We start from the raw sequence: 19,861 nt of genomic DNA, 5'->3' as shown, positions 1-19,861 counted from the left end.
ACAGTGTTTGGCCATCAAGGAATGGGGGGTGACATTTCTGTTGCTGCTGTTGTTAGCAGAGATGATTCTATAAGACCCAGAAATGTGCCAGCAGTAGACTGGCCTGCTTTGTTAAATTTATTATGTGTTTTAAGCAGTAATCAAAACAGCAAATAGAATATTTGAGCCCAATAAAAGGGAAGTTCCCCTTAATTCAGCATGATGTGCTCTTATGGTACACCTACTACGGCCTCAGTACAGTGCTAGGGACTGGAGTCCGGGGTGGGGTGGGGTGCGGAGCAAATAAGTAACAGGAAACAGCCATAGTCTGGATCTTTGTCTTAGTCCAGCGACACTGACAGATACACTGGGTGATGAACGTAATGCAAAATAGACTCTGCTTATAAATATTTATGGCTCTTCTTTCTTTTGCTGTTCCTGTGATCTTCTCCAAACGCTGCTTTGCTGCGAGTGGTGGTAAGGCTGCTTGCTGTAGGCAACAAATTCTTTCTCTAAACAAATATTCTGTGAGTGCCTATTCTGTGCTAGTCCCTGGGATAGATTTAATGATGAACACCCGAACATTCTACCAGAAACAGATATGAAATATCTCGTTCAAGAATCACACTTTGGTGATTTTGGCATCATATTCTTAACTAATGGAAGAAACTTGCATATATCTTGTGTATTGAGTGTTTAATCAAATTGCGGCATTACTGCATTTTGGGAGAAATCCTGTCTAGTATTTTGCATGTCAGTTCGGAGAAGTGTCCATTCCTCTGATAATTTGTGGCAGTTAGAATCCTGTATGCTTGGCATTGATATTGGTTCTCTTGGCTGTTTCTCTCAGTCTCTCTCAGCCCCTCTCTCTCTCTCTCTCTGTCTCATCCTATCTCAGTTTCTGTCTTTTATTCCTTCTTTCCTTATCTTTATAAGACTTCTTCCTGCTTAAAGGCATTTATGCAGTTTTAAAAAGCTTCAGGAAAAAAAGTGTGGTTAATAAAAATAACTAATATTTGCCACTGTAATTTACAAAGCATATACATGTCCCTTATCTCATTTGGACCTCAAGATAGCATCATGTTGTTGCGGTTAAAACATGCATCAAGGGGCTCCCCTGCTGGCGCAGTGGTTGAGAGTCCGCCTGCCGATGCAGGGGACGCGGGTTCGTGCCCCGGTCCGGGAAGATCCCACATGCCGTGGAGCAGCTGGGCCCGTGAGCCATGGCCGCTGAGCCTGCGCTCTGCAGCGGGAGAGGCCACAACAGCGAGAGGCCCGCGTACCGCAAAATTAAAAAAAATAAAAATAAATTAAAAAAACATGCATCAAAATTTGGACTTGAACTTTAAACCCACTCTTGTGGCGGTTTCTACTTTTCCATAAATGACGCCCAAGATGGGGGAAAGAAAGCCCACTTCACATTTTCCCTTATGAATATTCATTAAATTAATTAAAGTGAAAACAGGTTTAGCAGACTATTGAAAACTTCATCAACTATTAAAGTCGAAATTTCCTTTTGCCTTTTCATTTCTCCTTTCCTTCTGTTCTATGATATCTTTGCTCCTAGGCTAACCCCAGGACAATATATATTTGATCCATTCCCTTCTACCTTCTTTGCACCCTCATTCCACTAAGAATGTCTTCTTTCTCTATTGTACTTTCAATTTTTCTCCATTAACTACTTCTTCTCTGCCATCAAGTATGGTCAGACATTTCCTTTCCCAAGCAGGAAAGGTTTCTCGCCCTACATGCATCCTCGTGTATGTCCTTTATTCTTCAAATAGTCTAAGCTACTTGAAATAAATAGCTCAAGTTTATCAAAGCAATCTAGTCCTGTTTTCTCAGCTTTTGTCCCTCTTTTCTCCTCAAATCTTTGCAAACTGGTTTCTTTCCCCACCAATCTACTGAAACCACTCTCTGTGAGGTTAGTCTCTTTACCTGCGTTAAGTATGGTCTATTGCATCAGGCTATGTGATCATTACTGCTCTTATGACTTGGGCACGTAGATGATACAGTGAGTCAGTTGATAGGGTCTACACACTGCGTTCTTTTAGTGTCTCTTACTTTGGTGCCCTAATTAAGCAGGAAGTTTTCTAAATGAAATGAAATAAGCACTCTGACTAGGCAGAATCAAGAAAATAATGTTATCAAGCTGTTTTAAGTGACCTTGAGCAAATAACATTTCCTCTCTGAATTTTGGTGTCCTTCACAGGGAAATGTAGTCTAATTCACGGGGTTGCTGTGAAGATTGAATGACAGAATGTGTGTGAAAACATACTGTAACCTCTAAGGTATGGCATATACTTGTGCTTGGACTCCCGGCCCATGTAGCCTAAAGCAGTGCGCACCCATGGTTTGAGTAGTTAGCTACACTTGTATGATGCACTGTCGTAATGACTCTTTGCATGGTTAAACTGAAGAAATTCCTGAGCAAAAGCACGTGGAAATGGAAGAAAGACACAGGTATAAACAAGCTTGACCCAGTGGCTTAGCCTTAGTTGTTAGAGGAAAGGAATTGTTTTGGTTTATTTTATTTTATTTATTTTTTTATACGGCAGCTTCTTAATAGTCATCCATTTTATACACAGCAGTGTATACATGTCAATCCCAATCGCCCAATTCTTCACACCACCATCCCCACCCCCCACCGCTTTCCCCCCTTGGTGTCCATACGTTTGTTCTCTACATCTGTGCCTCAATTTCTGCCCTGCAAACTGGTTCATCTGTACCATTTTTCTAGGTTCCACTTATAGGCGTTAATATACGATATTTGTTTTTCTCCTTATGACTTACTTCACTCTGTATGACAGTCTCTAGATCCATCCACATCTCTACAAATGACCCAGTTTCGTTCCTTTTTCTGGCTGAGTAATATTCCATTGTATATATGTATCACATCTTCCTTATCCATTCGTCTGTCCGTGGGCATTTAGGTTGCTTCCATGACCTGGCTATTGTAAATAGTGCTGCAATGAACATTGGGGTGCATGTGTCATTTTGAATTATGGTTTTGTCTGGGTATATGCCCAGTAGTGGGATTGCTGGGTCATATGGTAATTCTATTTTTAGTTTTTTAAGGAACCTCCATACTATTATCCATAGTGGCTGCATCAATTTACATTCCCACCAACAGTGCAAGAGGGTTCTCTTTTCTCCACACCCTCTCCAGCATTTGTTGTTTGTAGATTTTCTGATGATTCCCATTCTAACTGGTGTGAAGTGACACCTCATTGTAGTTTTGATTTGCCTTTCTCTAATAATTAGTGATGTTGGGCACCTTTTCATGTGCTTCTTGACCATGTGTATGTCCTCTTTGGAGAAATGTCTATTTAGGTCTTCTGCCCATTTTGGGATTCAGTTGTTTGTTTTCTAAATATTGAGCTGCATGAGCTGTTTATATATTTTGGAGATTAATCCTTTGTCTGTTGATTCATTTGCAAATATTTTCTCCCATCCTGAGGGTTTACTTTTCGTCTTGTTTGTAGTTTCCTTTGCTTTGCAAAAGCTTTTAAGTTACATTAGGTCCCATTTGTTTATTTTTGTTTTTATTTCCATTATTCTAGGAGGTGGATCAAAAAAGATCTTGCTGTGATTTATGTCAAAGGATGTTCTTCCTGTGTTTTCCTCTAAGAGTTTTATAGTGTCCGGTCTTACATTTAAGTCTCTAATCCATTTTGAGTTTATTTTTGTGTATGGTGTAGGGAGTGTTCTAATTTCATTCTTTTACATGTACCTGTCCAGTTTTCCCAGCACCACTTATGGAAGAGACTGTCTTTTCTCCATTGTATATCCTTGACTCATTTGTCATAGATTAGTTGACCAGAGGTGCATGGGTTTATCTCTGGGCTTTCTATCCTGTTCCACTGATCTATATTTCTGTTTTTATGCCAGTACCATAGAGTCTTGATTACTGTGGCTTTGTAGTATAGTCTGAAGCCAGGGAGTCTGATTCCCCCAGCTCCGTTTTTTCCCTCAAGTCTGCTTTGGCTATTGGGGGGTCTTTTGTGTCTCCATACAAATTTTAAGACTTTTTGTTCTAGTTTTGTAAAAAATGCCATTGGAAATTTGATAGGGATTGCACTGAATCTGTAGATTGCTTTGGGTAGTATAGTCATTTTCACACAATATTGATTCTTCCAATCCAAGAACATGGTATATCACTCCATCTCTTTGTATCATCTTTAATTTCTTTCATAACTGTCTTATAGTTTTCTGCATACAGGTCTTTTGATGCCTAGGTAGGTTTATTCCTAAGTATTTTATTGTTTTTTTGCAGTGGTAAATGGGAGTGTTTCCTTAATTTCTCTTTCAGATTTTTCATCATTAGTGTGTAAGAAAGAGATTTCTGTGCATTAATTTTGTATCCTGCAACTTTACCAAATTCATTGATTAGCTCTAGTAGTTTTCTGGTGGCATCTTTAGGATTCTCTATGTATAGAATCATGTCATCTGAAAACGGTGACAGTTTTACTTCTTCTTTTCCAATTTGTATTCCTTTTATTTCTTTTTCTTCGCTGATTGCTGTAGCTAAGACTTCCAAAACTATGTTGAATAAGAGTGGTGAGAGTGGACATCCTTGTCTTGTTCCTGATCTTAGAGGAAATGCTTTCAGTTTTTCACCATTGAGAATGATATTTGCTGTGGGTTTGTTGTATATGAGCTTTATTATGTTGAGGTAGGTTCCCTCTATGCCCTCTTTCTGGAGAGTTTTTTATTTAAATAGGTGTTGAATTTTGTCAAAAGCTTTTTCTTTTTTTTTTTTTTTTTTTTTGTCAAAAGGTTTTTCTGCATCTACTGAGATGATCATATGGTTTTTATCCTTCAATTTGTTAATATGGTGTATCACATTGATTGATTTGCATATATTGAAGGATCATTGCATCCCTGGGATAATCCCACTTAATCATGGTGTATGATCCTTTTAATGTGCTGTTGGATTCTGTTTGATAGTATTTTGTTCAGGATTTTTGCATCTGTATTCATCAATGATATTGGTCTGTAATTTTCTTTTTTTGTAGTATATTTGTCTGGTTTTGGTATCAGGGTGATGGTGGCTTCATAGAATGAGTTTGGGAGTGTTCCTTCCTCTGCAATTTTTTGGAAGAGTTTGAAAAGGATGGGTGTTAACTCTTCCCTAAATGTTTGATAGAATTCACCTGTGAAGCCATCTGGTCCTGGACTTTTGTTTGCTGGAAGATTTTTAATCACAGTTTCAATTTCATTACTTGTGATTGGTCTGTTCATATTTTCGATTCCTTCCCGTTTCAGTCTTGGAATGTTATACATTTCTAAGAATTTGTCCATTTCTTCCAGGTTGTCCATTTTATTGGCATAGAGTTGCTTGTAGTAGTCTCTTAGGATGCTTTGTATTTCTGTGGTGTCTGTTGTTACTTCTCCTTTTTCATTTCTAGTTTATTGATTTGAGTCCTCTCCCTCTTTTTGTTGATCAGTCTGGCTAATGCTTTATCAATTTTGTTTATCTTCTCAAAGAACCAGCTTTTAGTTTTATTGATCTTTGCTACTGTTTTCTTTGTTTCTATTTCATTTATTTCTGTTCTACTCTTTTTGATTTCTTTCCTTCTACTAACTTTGGGGTTTGTTTGTTCTTCTTTCTCATGTTCCTTTAGGTGTGAGGTTAGATTGTTTATTTGAGATTTTTTCTTGTTTCTTGAGGTAGGCTTCTATTGCTATAAACTTCCCTCTTAGAACTGCTTTTGCTGAATCCCATAGGTTTTGGGTCATCATGTTTTCATTATCATTTGTCTATAGAAATTTTTTGATTTCCTCTTTGGTTTCTTCAGTGATCTCTTGGCTACGTAGTAATGTATTGTTTAGCCTCCATGTGTCTGTGTTTTTTACATTTTGTTCCCTGTAATTCATTTCTAATCTCATAGCGTTGTGGTCAGAAAAGATGCTTGATACAATTTCAATTTTCTTAAATTTACTGAAGCTTGATTTGTGAACCAAGATGTGATCTACTCTGGAGAATATTCCATGTGCACTTGAGAGGAAAGTGTAATCTGCTGATCTTGGATGGAATGTCCTATAAATATCAATTAAATCTATCTGGTCTATTGTGTCATTTAAAGCTTGTGTTTCCTTATTAATTTTCTGTTTGGATGATCTTTCCATTGGTGTAAGTGAGGTGTTAAAGTCCCCCACTATTACTGAGGTACTGTCAATTTCCTCCTTTATAGCTGTTAGCAGTTGCCTTATGTATTGAGGTGCTCCTATGCTGGGTGCATATATATTTCTAATTGTTATATCTTCTTCTTGGATTGATCCCTTGATCATTATGTAGTGTCCTTCTTTGTCTCTTGTAACTTTCTTTATTTTAAAGTCTATCTGATCTGATGTGAGTATTGCTACTCCAGCTTTCTTTTGATTTCCGTTTGCATGGAATATCTTTCTCCATCCCCTCACTTTCAGTCTGTATGTGTCCCTAGGTCTGAAGTGGGTCTCCTGTAGACAGCCTGTATATGGGTCTTGTTTTTGTATCCATTCAGCGAGCCTGTGTCTTTTGGTTGGAGCATTTAATCCATTCACGTTTAAGGTAATTATCGATATGTATGTTCCTATTACCATTTTCTTAATTGTTTTGTGTTTGTTTCTGTAGGTCCTTTTCTTCTCTTGTGTTTCCCACTTGGAGAAGTTCCTTTAGCATTTGTTGTAGAGCTGGTTTGGTGATGCTGAATTCTCTCAGCTTTTGTTTGTGTGTAAATCTTTTGATTTCTCTGTTGAATCTGAATGAGATCCTTGCTGGGTAGATTAATCTTGGTTGTAGGTTCTTTCCTTTCATCACTTTAAATATATCATGCCACTTCCTTCTGACTTGCAGAGTTTCTGCTGAGAAATCAGCTGTTAACCTTATGGGAGTTCCCTTGTATGTTATTTGTTGTTTTTCCGTTGTTGCTTTCAATAATCTTTCTGTCTTTAATTTTTGTCAATTTGATCACTGTGTGTCTCGGCATGTTTCTCCTTGGGTTTATCCTGCCTGGGTCTCTCTGCACTCCTGGACTTGGGTGGCTATTTCCTTTCCCATGTTAGGGAAGTTTTCGACTATAATCTCTTCAAATATTTTCTCGGGTCCTTTCTCTCTCTTTTCTCCTTCTGGGACCCCATAACACGAATGTTGTTGTGGTTAATGTTGTCCCAGAGGTCTCTTAGTCTGTCTTCATTTCTTTTCATTCTTTTTTCTTTATTGTGTTCTGCAGCAGTGAATTCCACCATTCTGTCTTCCAGGTCACTTATCTGTTCTCCTGCCTCAGTTATTCTGCTATTGATTCTTTCTAGTGTAGTTTTCATTTCAGTTATTGTATTGTTCGTCTCTGTTTGTTTGTTCTTTAAGTCTTCTAGGTGTTTGTTCTTTAATTTTTCTATGTCTTTCTTAAACATTTCTTGCATCTTCTCGATCTTTGCCTCCATTCTTTTTCCGAGGTACTAGATCATCTTCACTATCATTATTCTGAATTCTTTTTCTGGGAGGTTGCCTATCTCTGCTTCAGTTAGTTGTTTTTCTGGGCTTTTATCTTGTTCCTTCATCTGGTAAACAGTCCTCTGCCTTTTCATTTTGTCTATCTTTCTGTGAATGTGATTTTCCTTCCACAGGCTGCAGAATTGTAGTTCTTCTTGCTTCTGCTGTCTGTCCAGAAGAGAGGAATTGTTTTAAGGACACTTTGGAAGCTGTTAGTCACCATTTCCCTGGTCCAGTTCCTTTGGGGTTGATATCAGAGTCCTAGGTAGAGAGAGGACAGTAGATATAAATGCAAAGGGCTGTTTCACTCTTCAGATGCATGTCCTCTCTAACAGAGTGTAATACAAAGAGAAGTCAAACATTCTCTCCCATTCACCAAAGACAATTTTGATCATTTAAGGGCTTAGTGCACCCGTGGCAGAGCCCAGCAGAAGATGGAGAGAGTGTTTGTGAGAGACTAGTGCCTGGCACAAGTGCTCTTAGTCTTAGTGAGATCTCGCATTTTCTCATGAGCAAGTCCAGCAGGGTAGAGCGGCAGGGCCTTTATGAGGCAGCAATGCAATGAATATGGCAACAGCTAAGAGCAAATGCTGGTGGGGTCCATAGCTGCCAGGACTTGTTCGTGAGAAAATGTGAGCGCCTTTTTAGGAATTCCCAGAAATACTTGTATGGGGATCTGGACCAGAGGCTGAGGGTCTTCTGAAGTATGTGGGTAGGGTGAGAAAACAAGAAATATGGGTTGGTATTATTAATGCAACTCAGCTGGTCTTGACAATCTGTTGAGGTCTGAAGAAAATTGAGTTACAGCTATAAGCTACTATTTTATTATCAATCAGTCTATTTATATTTCTGCAGATATATTTTCATTTTCTTGCACAAACACAGGGAGCATCATTCACATCATAAACTTTGGGAATGACACCCCTTGGAATTATGCAGTCCTGGAGGTAGTCTATTCGCCTTAGGTAATTGGATTTTGCTCTACTCCCTTGTTGCCACCAGACTTTAGCTTGTTTTGGATAGGAACTATAATCATGAATATTTTATGTAAAATTCAAGCATCTCCACCAAAAAGGAGTATCTTGGGAGAAGTGTATTTAAAATTATGCAGTAGGGCTTCCTTGGTGGTGCAGTGGTTGAGAGTCCACCTGCCAATGCAGGGGACGCGGGTTCGTACCCCGGTCTGGGAAGATCCCACATTCTGCGGAGCAGCTAGGCCCGTGAGCCATGGCCGCTGAGCCTGCGCGTCCAGAGCCTGTGCTCCGCAACGGGAGAGGCCACAGCAGTGAGAGGCCCGCGTACAGCCAAAAAAAAATTATGCAATAAACATGCAGCCCGACATAGTCACATTCATGGCTTGAATGAAATGCAAACCTTCCAAGGTTTAGGGTCAATAAATGACAATTAGGCTATCTAGCCCCTTATTCTTCAGAACTTTATCATGAAGGCAGATTGAGAAGGCAGTTCAGGGTGATATTTTAAGGCCTATTTAGAGTGCTCACCCTCTGCACAAGGAAATCAAGTGAACATGATGCAATCACTTCTTTTCTAATATCTTGATTTATCCATATTTAAAGACACCATTGTCAGCTAGAGTTGGAAATATCATTGAATGCAATTCCCTAGCTGTGAACACCATGTGGTCTTCCTTCTAATTCATACTATAACCAAATAAATGGTATGACAAAACATTTGGGATTGCAGGTTGATAAAATTCAAATGAATCTAGGATATATTTCAAGAAGCAAGTCAGTCTTACACAGAAATTAAGCAGCCTACGTGTAGTGGACTATCAGGGCAATATTGTGAAGTGATAAGGCAGGCCACTTTCTGCCAACTAAAATGAAAAAGTAAAAATAAAAACAACTATCTATTGCATACTGATTCTTGTTGAATAATGTACTGATGATAACGCAACTTGGAATTGTGTTCCAGCTTAAAAGAAACATCTTTTGTTGTGGCAGCCTTTGAGAAAGTAGGTACCTGCCAAAACTTGCATGTAACCAAACTTGACAAAAATTGTTAAAAATGAATTTACATGTAAATTTAGAACTTTAAATAAATATTTTAAAAAGCCATCTGGGTTTATTTGTGAGGAAGAATTTTAAAACGAGAGCATCTGAATTACATGTTGGAATGGTTCTGAAAAAATATATAACCCTTTTCAATAGCTAATTATCCTAAAATTACTAAAGGAAATGTAAGTGCTATCTTTTCATCTATGGTAAATAGTCACTTACTGAGTATGTGCGGCATTGCTTTGTCAAGTCTTTCTAGAATGATATTTTTAGAAGTATTTGAGTGTCATAGTTAGCTAATTTTCATTAATAAAACATGAACTAAGTGGAAATTTTATCACACAAAGTAGAACTTTTTTTCTGTTTTCAATATCTTCTTGAAGAATATCATCATTCTTAATTTAATATTTCAGAACCTACTCAGGATATGTGATGGTAATATTAAAATAGCAGATCATTTTTGCTAATTACCTTTACTAGTTGGTAACTTTACTGAGTTTTCAAGTACTTAATTTAGCCACTTTAATTCCAAAATATGTAGCAGTAAATTTAGAATTTAACATTAGGGGAATTCTGCGCTTAGTGTAACACTTATGTTCAGTTTCTGCTACTTCTTTTGTCTTGAAAATACATTATGCAAAGACACAAAAACGTGTTCTCTGATTCAGTACTTTCTTGAATTATTCCATGATCCAGTCAGAAGATAGACGTTTTCAGTACTTCTTCTGTAATTTACTAATGAAATGACAACTTCTCTGGGATACAGTTTTTAATTCTGTAAGTTGGGACTGATAATAGCTGCCTAACTTAGAGTGATTTTTTTAGGGGCCTCACAATCCATGCAGGTGAAAGTACTTGTAAAACTGTTAGATAAAGTGCAATAGAGCTTTGAATTTACAATATGATTGTTATTATTAATATATTGGCCAATTAGTAAAGCTCACAGATCACTTTCGTATGCAGCATCTTATTTTTTTAAGCTTTTACTAAATCCAGCAGCAGCCACATCGATGGTATTTTATGAACTGTTTCTTTGCAACTTCAAAGAAGTTGTTGTACTCTTTTTTTCTTTTAACCAAATTGGTACAAAAATCTATTTATGGAAAAGGTCAGAAACTAAGTATTACTTCACTCTTCTGAGAACATGACCTTCGAACACAAACTTACATCAACCTCTTTTCTGCCGTCTCCCTTGGCCAACTGCCAACCGTAGAGTGATTTACACATTGTCCTTTGACTAAGCCAATGTCAGAGATCAGTCCATTTCCTGCAAAGAGGTGGATTTCATAGGTAGAATATCCTTGGGCTTAAAGCAGAAACAAACATGATTCTGAAACCAAAACTCATAACAGTAACTTTATTGAGAAAGAGAAAGAAGAGGCAATATTTCATTGTTTTACTTTTCAAGACCCTGTGTCTTTGTCAAGAATGTAGTATTTTTGTATTTTTAAAAATTTATGTAAATTGTATTGTGCTATAGGTATCATGGTTTCTGATGTTTTCACCCAGCGCTAAGATCTACCCAGATAACTATAAGGAAATCTAGTTTATTGCTTCTACTGCTGCAGACTATTCCATAGTATGTATCCACATTTTCTTTATCCACTCTTTTGGTGATGAACACCTTGGTTGCATCCAACTTCAGCTACCACAAACAACTCTGTGGTGAATATTTTTGTCCATACCCTATTACAGTCCTGAAATGAGTTTCTTCAGAATAATATTGCAGGAGTAGGGTTTGCTGGATCATACAGTATCTATATACTTAATTAATTTCACTAAGTCCTGCCAGACTGCTCTCCAAAATGGCTGTACTAGATTACACTTTGATGTACATGAGAATACATGGTTCTCACCAACATTTGCTATCAGAGTTTCACATTTTTGACAATAGTATGGAGGACAAGTGTTAGTTCACAGTTTAATTTGCATTTCTTTGATTACAAGTGTTACATATTTGGTTTTCCATTTCCGTGACTTGACTATTCATATTTTTGTCCATTTTTCCTATCAATATCTCTGATTTTCTGTTGCTGGTAATCTAACTTGTGGAGTCTAGGTATTAATCCCTTATCAGATTTTAACATTGAACATTTCATCTTCCAATCTGTCACCTATTTGTTAACTTTGTGTATCTTTTGCTGAACAGAAATCTTTGTTTTAAGCCATTTTTGTCAAACAAAAATGCATCACTAGGAACTATTCGAAACACACAGAATAATTTGTTATACTTATGCAAACCATGAGACAACAAAAAATGTACCACACGTGAATCCACCACACAGTTTAAGAACAAGAAATTACCAATAGTGTTTAATATATCTTTGTCCTCCACACAAATTCTGCCCCATAGTTACCTCTGCCCCATACCTACCAGAGGTAACCATCATTTAAAATTTTTTTTGTATTCTCTTGCATGCTCAATTTTAACCAGTTTTTGTATGCATCCCTAAACAATGTATTGTTAATTTTTTCCTGTTTTAAAACTTAATGGGGCTTCCCTGGTGGCGCGGTGGTTGGGAGTCCGCCTGCCGATGCAGGGGACGCGGTTTCGTGCCCCGGTCCGGGAGGGTCCCACATGACGCGGAGTGGCTGGGCCCGTGAGCCATGGCCGCTGGGCCTGTGCGTCCGGAGCCTGTGCTCCGCAACAGGAGAGGCCGCAGCAGTGCGAGGCCCCCGTACCGCAAAAAAAAAAAAAAAAAAAAAAACTTAATGAAATGGTATCAGTCTGTATATATTCTTCTGACTTTGTTTTTTCATTTGACCTCATGTTTCTAAGATTCATCCGTGTCAGTGTGTGAAGCTGCAGCTCATTCATTTTCACTGTTGTGTGGTATTTTTTTTTTTTTTTGGTTGCGTTGGGTCTTCATTGCTGCGCGTGGGCTTTCTCTAGTTGTGGTGAGTGGGGGCTACTCTTCATTGCGGTGGCTTCTCTTGTTGCAGAGCACGGGCTCTAGGTGTGAAGCCTTCAGTAGTTGTAGCACGCAGGCTCAGTAGTTGTGGCTTGCGGGCCCTAGAGCACAGGCTCAGTAGTTGTGGCACATGGGCTTAGTTGCTCCGTGGCATGTGGGATCTTCCCAGACCAGGGATCAAACCCGTGTCCCCTGCATTGGCCTACGGATTCTTAACCACTGTGCCACCAGGGAAGTCCCTGGTTTGTGGTATTTCATTCTGAAAATTTACCACAATTTATTTCTGTATTCTCCCGTCAATGGGTATTTGGTTACTTGTAGTTTTTGTTATTGTGGGCGGAAGGTAAGGAATAATGTATGATGCTCCTATGAACATACAGTCTTTGCTCCATATCTGTGTGTTCCACATCTTCAAATTCAACCAACTGCAAATAGAAAGTATTCGGGAAAAAATTCTGGAAAGTCCCCAGAAGCAAAACTTGAATTTGCCTTGCCAGCCACTATTTACATAGCATTTACATTGTAATTATAATTATTTACATGGTATTTACATTGTATTAGGTATTATAAGTAATCTAGAGATGATTTAAAGTGTATGGGAGGATGTGCATTCGTTATATGCAAATACCATGCCATTTTGTATAATGGCTTTGAGCAATATGTTTGAATACCAAGGGACAACTTTATCTTCCGTTTTACATATGCAAGACTTTCTCTAGGCTATATCCTATGAGCAAAATTACTGGATTGTTAGGTATTAGCCAATATAATTTTAAAGATAACGCCAGGTTGCTTTTCAACGTGCTTATACCAATTTCTTGCACCAGCAGTGTAGGAGAGTACATTCACAATCCTCCCTAGAACTTGGAACTGTCAGATTTCTTCACTTTTTCTCAATCTAGTGAATATAAAATGGTGTCTTGTTGTGAATTTATATTTGCATGTCCATAATTCTTAATTATGTTTAGTATAGATGAATATGTCACAAGCAATTTGAATGTTGTCTTATATAAAGTGTCTTCATATTTTTGCTCATTTTTAAGTTGGTTGCTATTTTTATTTTTAAGATATAAAAAAAATATTCTGGAAACTAACTTTTTGCCTGTTATATGTGTAGCAAATATATTATTTCCAATTTGTGATTTATCCTTTCAGTTATTTTATGGTTTTATTTGGAAAACATAGATTCTTAATTTTAATGTAATTCAGTTTAGCAAACTTTCTTTATGAATATTTTGGGGGGTTTTTTGGGGTGGGGTCTGGTTTTAGAAAAATTTCCCTACCCATGTTATAAAATTAATTGGATTTAATTCAAAGATATTTACAGTTTTGCATTTCATATTTAGGCATTTCATATATCTTACATGGATTTTTATTATATTTATTTTTGTTCTTTTCCCATTGAACTGCAATGTCACCTTTGTCATCTACCAAATTTTTATATATCTTTGGGTCTATGTCTGGACTTGTCTTTTATGTTTCAGTTAAATATTATCATTATACCAATATCATTCATTCACTTATCATCCCTTCAACCAACATTGAGCATCTGCTATGTGCCAAGCACTTTTCTAGCTTATTAGAATCCATCAATGAACAAAAGAGAAAAACACCTGCCCTTCTAGAGCTTATAGTCTAGTGGGAGGAAGCAGCAATAAAGTTATAAATAATTAAAATATGTAAAATATCAAATGTTGAGAAGTTCTACGAAGAAAATAAAGCAGAGATGGAGGATAGGGCACATACTAGATGGGTTGAGGATTGCTGTTTAAATAAGATAGACAGGGAAGGCCTCACTGATCTTAGTAGAGGCCTGATGGACATCACGGGGTGAGTCACACAGATATCTGAAGGTAGCACATACCAGGCAGATGAAACAGCAAGTACAAAAGTCCAAAGGGGACAGTCATGCAAGGAGGCCAGTGTACCCAGGTGTGGAATGAACACAGGGGAGACAGAGTCAGAAAGATTACAGTAGGCAAGAACAATTATTATACCACACTGTTTAATTACTAAAGTTTTATGAAAAGTCTTGGTATTTTGTAGATCAAATCTACCTATTTTCCTAGAGGAGTATGTTGGCAACTTAATTATCCTTGTATCACTGTTTCTCTAAAAAATTTTAAGATTAATTTACCAAGTTCCTAGAAAAGCCTGTAGAAATTTGATTGACATTACATTGAAACTGTATATCATTTTGGGAAAATGTGTTATTGTTTTATCTTTCTGATATTTCTTGAGGTAGAAAACATGGTACCTCTTTCATTTACTTTGTTCTTTTCTGTGTGTGTTTAAGTGTGCTTTACCATTTTTTTCCATGAAAGTCTTGCACGTACATTGTTCATGTAAAAAGCTGTCTACGAGACCTATTAGTCACTTCCCTCATCCCCTTGTCTACACTATCATCACTATACCGCTCTCCTTGCTGCTCCTCAAGCACACCCCTACCCCAGGACGTTGGCCCTTGCTGGCTCGTCTTCCTGGAATGCCCTTCCTGCAGATAACTGCATGGACCACATCCTCACCTCTTTCAGGTTTCTGATCATGTGTTGCTGTATTAGCGTGGCCTTCCCTGACCACCCAATTTCAATTAGTCCCATCTCAGCATCTGCTATCTCACTTTCTTCTTTTAATTTTGTTTTCATGGTATTTTTACTCATCAACATCTATTCAAAATTTATGTTGTTCCCCCGTAATTATTAAGTTTGTGAAATAGATACTAAAAGCCCTAGAAATTATCTGAGATGATTTGTGGGATAAAGCCTTCACTAGCAGTTAAGTGGAGACAGAGGAGTGAATAAATACAGTCCTTAAATCAAGTGGCTTCCAAATCACTGCTCCCCCAAAAATGAATGTGACAAGTTCTTCTTTCTTCTCTAGTCCATTTTAGGGAAGCAAGCAGTTAGTTAGAGAACAGGGAGTCTGAAAATGCAAATTTCCACTACTGCAAGTTGGCTGATGCAAGGTCATAGGTAATCACTAATCCCTGGTGAGGACTTTCATCACTAGGGTTAGAATGCTGGGTCATCAAGTTAACATTAGTTGAGGATGCTACTATGTTGTTATTCAAATATCGGTTTCATTTAGGGGTTGCTTGGAAACCTCACCCTTAAATGTACTGTTTTGTTTATATATAAGTTCACTGGTGTGACACCTATCTGTAATACTGGTCACTGAGATATGAAAAAATCCCTTATTATAAGTGGCAGTCGAAGAAAAAAGGATCTGAAGCAGAGAAATCCCCACCAGATGTACAAAGTGTGAATCCTGCAGTATCCTCTGATAAATGTTAATATCAAAACAGGTTCTCCTGAGCACATGCCCCTTAGCTTGTATTGAGTAGTATTCATTGTAAAAACATCTCAGACAAAAACGCCTGGGGCTTGAATCTTGCCATTTAGAGCAGGAAGCATAATTGTCAAATGAGGGCAATAAATATCAACATTGATAACATCACTACTTTTTGTTGAGTGCCCACTATATGCCAAATATGGTGCTAGGAATTAAGCAGCCTTATCTCATGCAATCGTCAAACAAGTCTGGGAAGTAGGTACCATTTGTATCACCATATTAATAAGTAACTTGCAGCTCAGAAAGCTGAAGTGACACTTGATCACATTCACATGAAAAGAGGTGTAGCTGGGATTCCAACCCAGGGGTCTGGATCCAAAAACTAGGCACTTTCATCTACATCATTGAGACCTAAGGAAACCGAGAACATTTGGAGCTGTAAAAAAAATATATAGAATCACAGTTTCACACCTAAAACCCCACATTCTTCCTTGTAGGCCTGACCATCCCATCAGTCCACTGAGGGGCATGTGGAGAAGGTAGCTAGGGAAGCTAAATGTTTTCCCATTTATATTGATCTTTAGTTTCAGAAGCATTTTTTCACATGTTATCTCATTGGATTCTTATTATACTGTCAGGTATAAGTTCCATTTTCCAGTTGGATGAAGTGAGGCTCAGAGAGATTCACTTCTTTGCGGAGAGTCATTTAGAAGCCAGGACTCAAACTCAAATCTTCTGGCTCTAAAAGGCATATATTCTTACTGTCTGGTGCTCACTTCTTCCTTCACCTTTAATATACACACGGTGGTAGCTATATTTAAAAAAAAAGATTTTTAACCTTATTCTGAATTATTTAAATGGTTAAATCACTTAAAAATATTAAATAGATTTGTGTACATAAAATTGCTGTTTGCCTTTTTAAACTAAATCTATGTGTGTGTATGTATATATATGTGTGCGTGTGTGTGTGTACAAATATATGTATGTATTTATCTATTTGCCAAAAGATCTTTAATCAAAGGGAAAGTGTATACTTTCCTGGTTTAACCTTGTTAAGTTATAGTAGTGGTGGTAGGAGGGGGCATTAGAGTGAAAATACAACATGACATCTCCCTTACAAGTCTGAAACACATTCCTTATTTTTAAAATGTAGTTATGAAGAGTATAGTTGTAAATCCACAACATATGGCACCCATTAAGGGTAATACATGTTTGATGGTTAAAATGGTGCATTTTATTATTCCATTGTGATTTCTATCTTATTATTTATTGTCCGTAGTTAGCAATGTTATCTTACCTCTAGGCAATTGCTCTTTGCTATAAGGAGATGAGTTTGCTTTTTGCCATAATCATACACCTTTGGAATAGCTATTTTATATTCATTCAATCCTGACATCTAGATCACCATATGTATAATGTAGTATAATATCACTAGAAGCTCTAGAAATAAATGGTTTCTAAGAGTATGAAAATGTAAACCAAATAGAAGATAAACAGGCGAGAGACCATACTAGTGGCAGGTTTCAATGACATATTACTTTTATCATACCTTTTCCCATATTTCATGTTATAAATAGATGTTACAGTTTCCTGAATTCTTGTTTTTCACTGAAATAGGCATAGCAAATAATATGTTTAATCACAGCTAATGTCTCCTTTTAGATTTGATTGTTTTCTACCTAATTCATCATCTTATCTTGCCTGCTACTCCTTTCTGTTCACTTCAGGTTGCAGATGTGGAAAGTGTGAATTCTGCAGTATCCTTGGATAAATATTAATAGCAAAACAAATTCATCTGAGCATATTCACCTTAGGTTATTATTGAGCACTATTCATTATGAAAAACTATCTTGTTAAAATGATAGTAACAGCAAATTATTCTTTGATTGTGTTATATTATGACTAATTAAAACCCAAAACAACTCTGATGTCAGCATGATTTACTGTTCTCCTGCTATTTTCCTGGACTTTCTCTAATGTAATTTTCTGTACTGGGAAAAAAGAGTAATATATTTTTTCTTGTGGGTATATATGTCCCAAGATAGAAAGATTGACTTTACATTTTCGGAAATAATTCAAATAAAATGTGTAAGCAAAGTTAAATTAAATATAACTATACAGCCAGGCCAAAATGCTTTTCTTCATCAAATGGAGATCCATTCTCAGTGACCAAGATAGTTTTTCAGAGGTATAATCAAATGTGTATGTGAGTGTGAGTATATGTGTGTGTGTGTGCTTGTGTGTGTGTGTTTGAGGATTACGATTACCTACAGTTCAGTTCTAGGCCTCCTTTTTGTCATCTGCAATGTAACAGATTTGGCCTTTCTAATCATTAATGCTGTTTCCATTTGTGTATTTTATTGGGTACCTTAATCTCAATTTCCATAGGTGACTGGAACAGAAAAACGAATAAGACACAGCTTTGCTAGAGAATAGGTTCCAAAAATATTTGTTGACTGAAATAGAAATAAATGTTGAAAATGGAGTGGTTCGCCTAAGTACTCTGCTCACAACTGATTTGCCAGTAGAGACTTCCAGGTAGGACTGTTAACTTACTGGTGACCAAGTCCCCCCCCCCCCCCCCCCCCCCCCGCCACTGTCCATTATTTACCCTCTGACTTGGCTTGACAAAACTTTAGTCAGGCTTCTGTCCTCCTCACAGGCCCCTGACATTTGGGTCACCTGAAGCTTAAGCAAGCTCCAAGGTGCATAATATCCCCCTTAACAGTTCATTCCAAGAATGGAGAACCGGTTGACCACACAGAGAAACACTTCCTGTTGAAGAGCTCTGATTTTACCAAGCTGCTTACTCCCACCACGTGCCCCTCTCTCCCACAGAGTTCCTGCTAGCCCTGCTTCCCCCTTCACATGTGAGAAAAGCCTTTCTCTGTTTGATTTTGAGGCACTTGCAGATCCTGAGGTTGGAGTCTTCTCCTTATTGTAACAGTCTTTTTGAATAAAGTTTCTCCTTAGCTAAGTCCAGGTTTGTTCCTATTTGACACTGGGCAGGCAGACTCATCTTCCCAGTTACACTTTGCTGATTCATACAATTAAGCATAAAGATGAAGCTGTGCCGGGTCTATTCCTCTATTTGAATTTCGCTTTTTGTGGCCTCTATTCTCTGACCTCACTCAAACCCTGCTTTGAATATTTTGTCTTCCTTGTGGTCAAACATAGAATTGAGTCTAAACCCTATGTTCTCTTTATTATATCTAAAACAGTGATACTTCTGAAACATTCTTCTCATGAGATCCTTTAGCTTATTTTTTCAGGATCTGTTTGCTCATTCTTTTCCCCTCACCTGGTTCTTGTAATTTGAATTATATGTATCTAAGGGCTCTGTTTTAAACTTTTCTTTCTACATTTAGTTACTCCCGTGGCTTAAAGGATGCTTGCAATTATTTCCCATCCCCAAGCAGTATATTTCTATTTTCCCATCTGTCTGGATTTTTCAACTGGATGTACAGGGAAAGAGTTGGGGCTAATAATTGTCCTATAATCGGATAATGACAAGCCTCAGTGAGATTAGTCTGTCCTGTGAGGAAACAATGTGCCTAAAGAAGGATTGGTTAAGAACTTTGAAGTGAGACTTCCTTGGCCCCTCGGTGTTTCCAGAAATTTCTGTAACTGAGTGGTGTGATTGTGGACAACTAATGAGAGGCTCTTGCTAGGCCACACCCTAGTATAAAACATAGTTATTGTCCCTAGATGGGCTAGTCTTCACCCTCATTTCATCTGGACTTGCACAGCCTTGGTTTCACCATTCACCTGCATGGATCACTAACTGGTAAGTTCACCTACCAGCAGGTATCTGAGCACTAGAGGAAACCTTTTCTTACTTAACTCTGTTAGACTTAATAATGATTTTTAAAAATGAGAGGGAGAAGTGTGGCAGAGAAAACTGTGAAAATGTATGTGAGGGAAAAGTGATGGAAAAGAATATGGGAGAGAATGTGAGTAAAAATAGGGAGAGAATGAAAGTTAGTAAAGGAACATAAAGCAAGGAAGGAGAAAATAGAAAATAAATAAAGGAATAAAGTATAATCTGTGATACTGTAGAAAGTAAGAGGGGGTGAAAAAACAAGACTTTGAGAAAATAGAAATTTATAAACATGAGAAAGGGCAAAAGATAATATGTGAAAATGAAAGAATAGGAGAAGAAGTTTAATATGGAAAAGATGAGACAC

Source organism: Phocoena sinus, chromosome X (assembly GCF_008692025.1).
Source record: "Phocoena sinus isolate mPhoSin1 chromosome X, mPhoSin1.pri, whole genome shotgun sequence".
NCBI classification, from domain to species: domain Eukaryota; kingdom Metazoa; phylum Chordata; class Mammalia; order Artiodactyla; family Phocoenidae; genus Phocoena; species Phocoena sinus.
Note: the sequence above shows the minus strand (reverse complement) of the source record.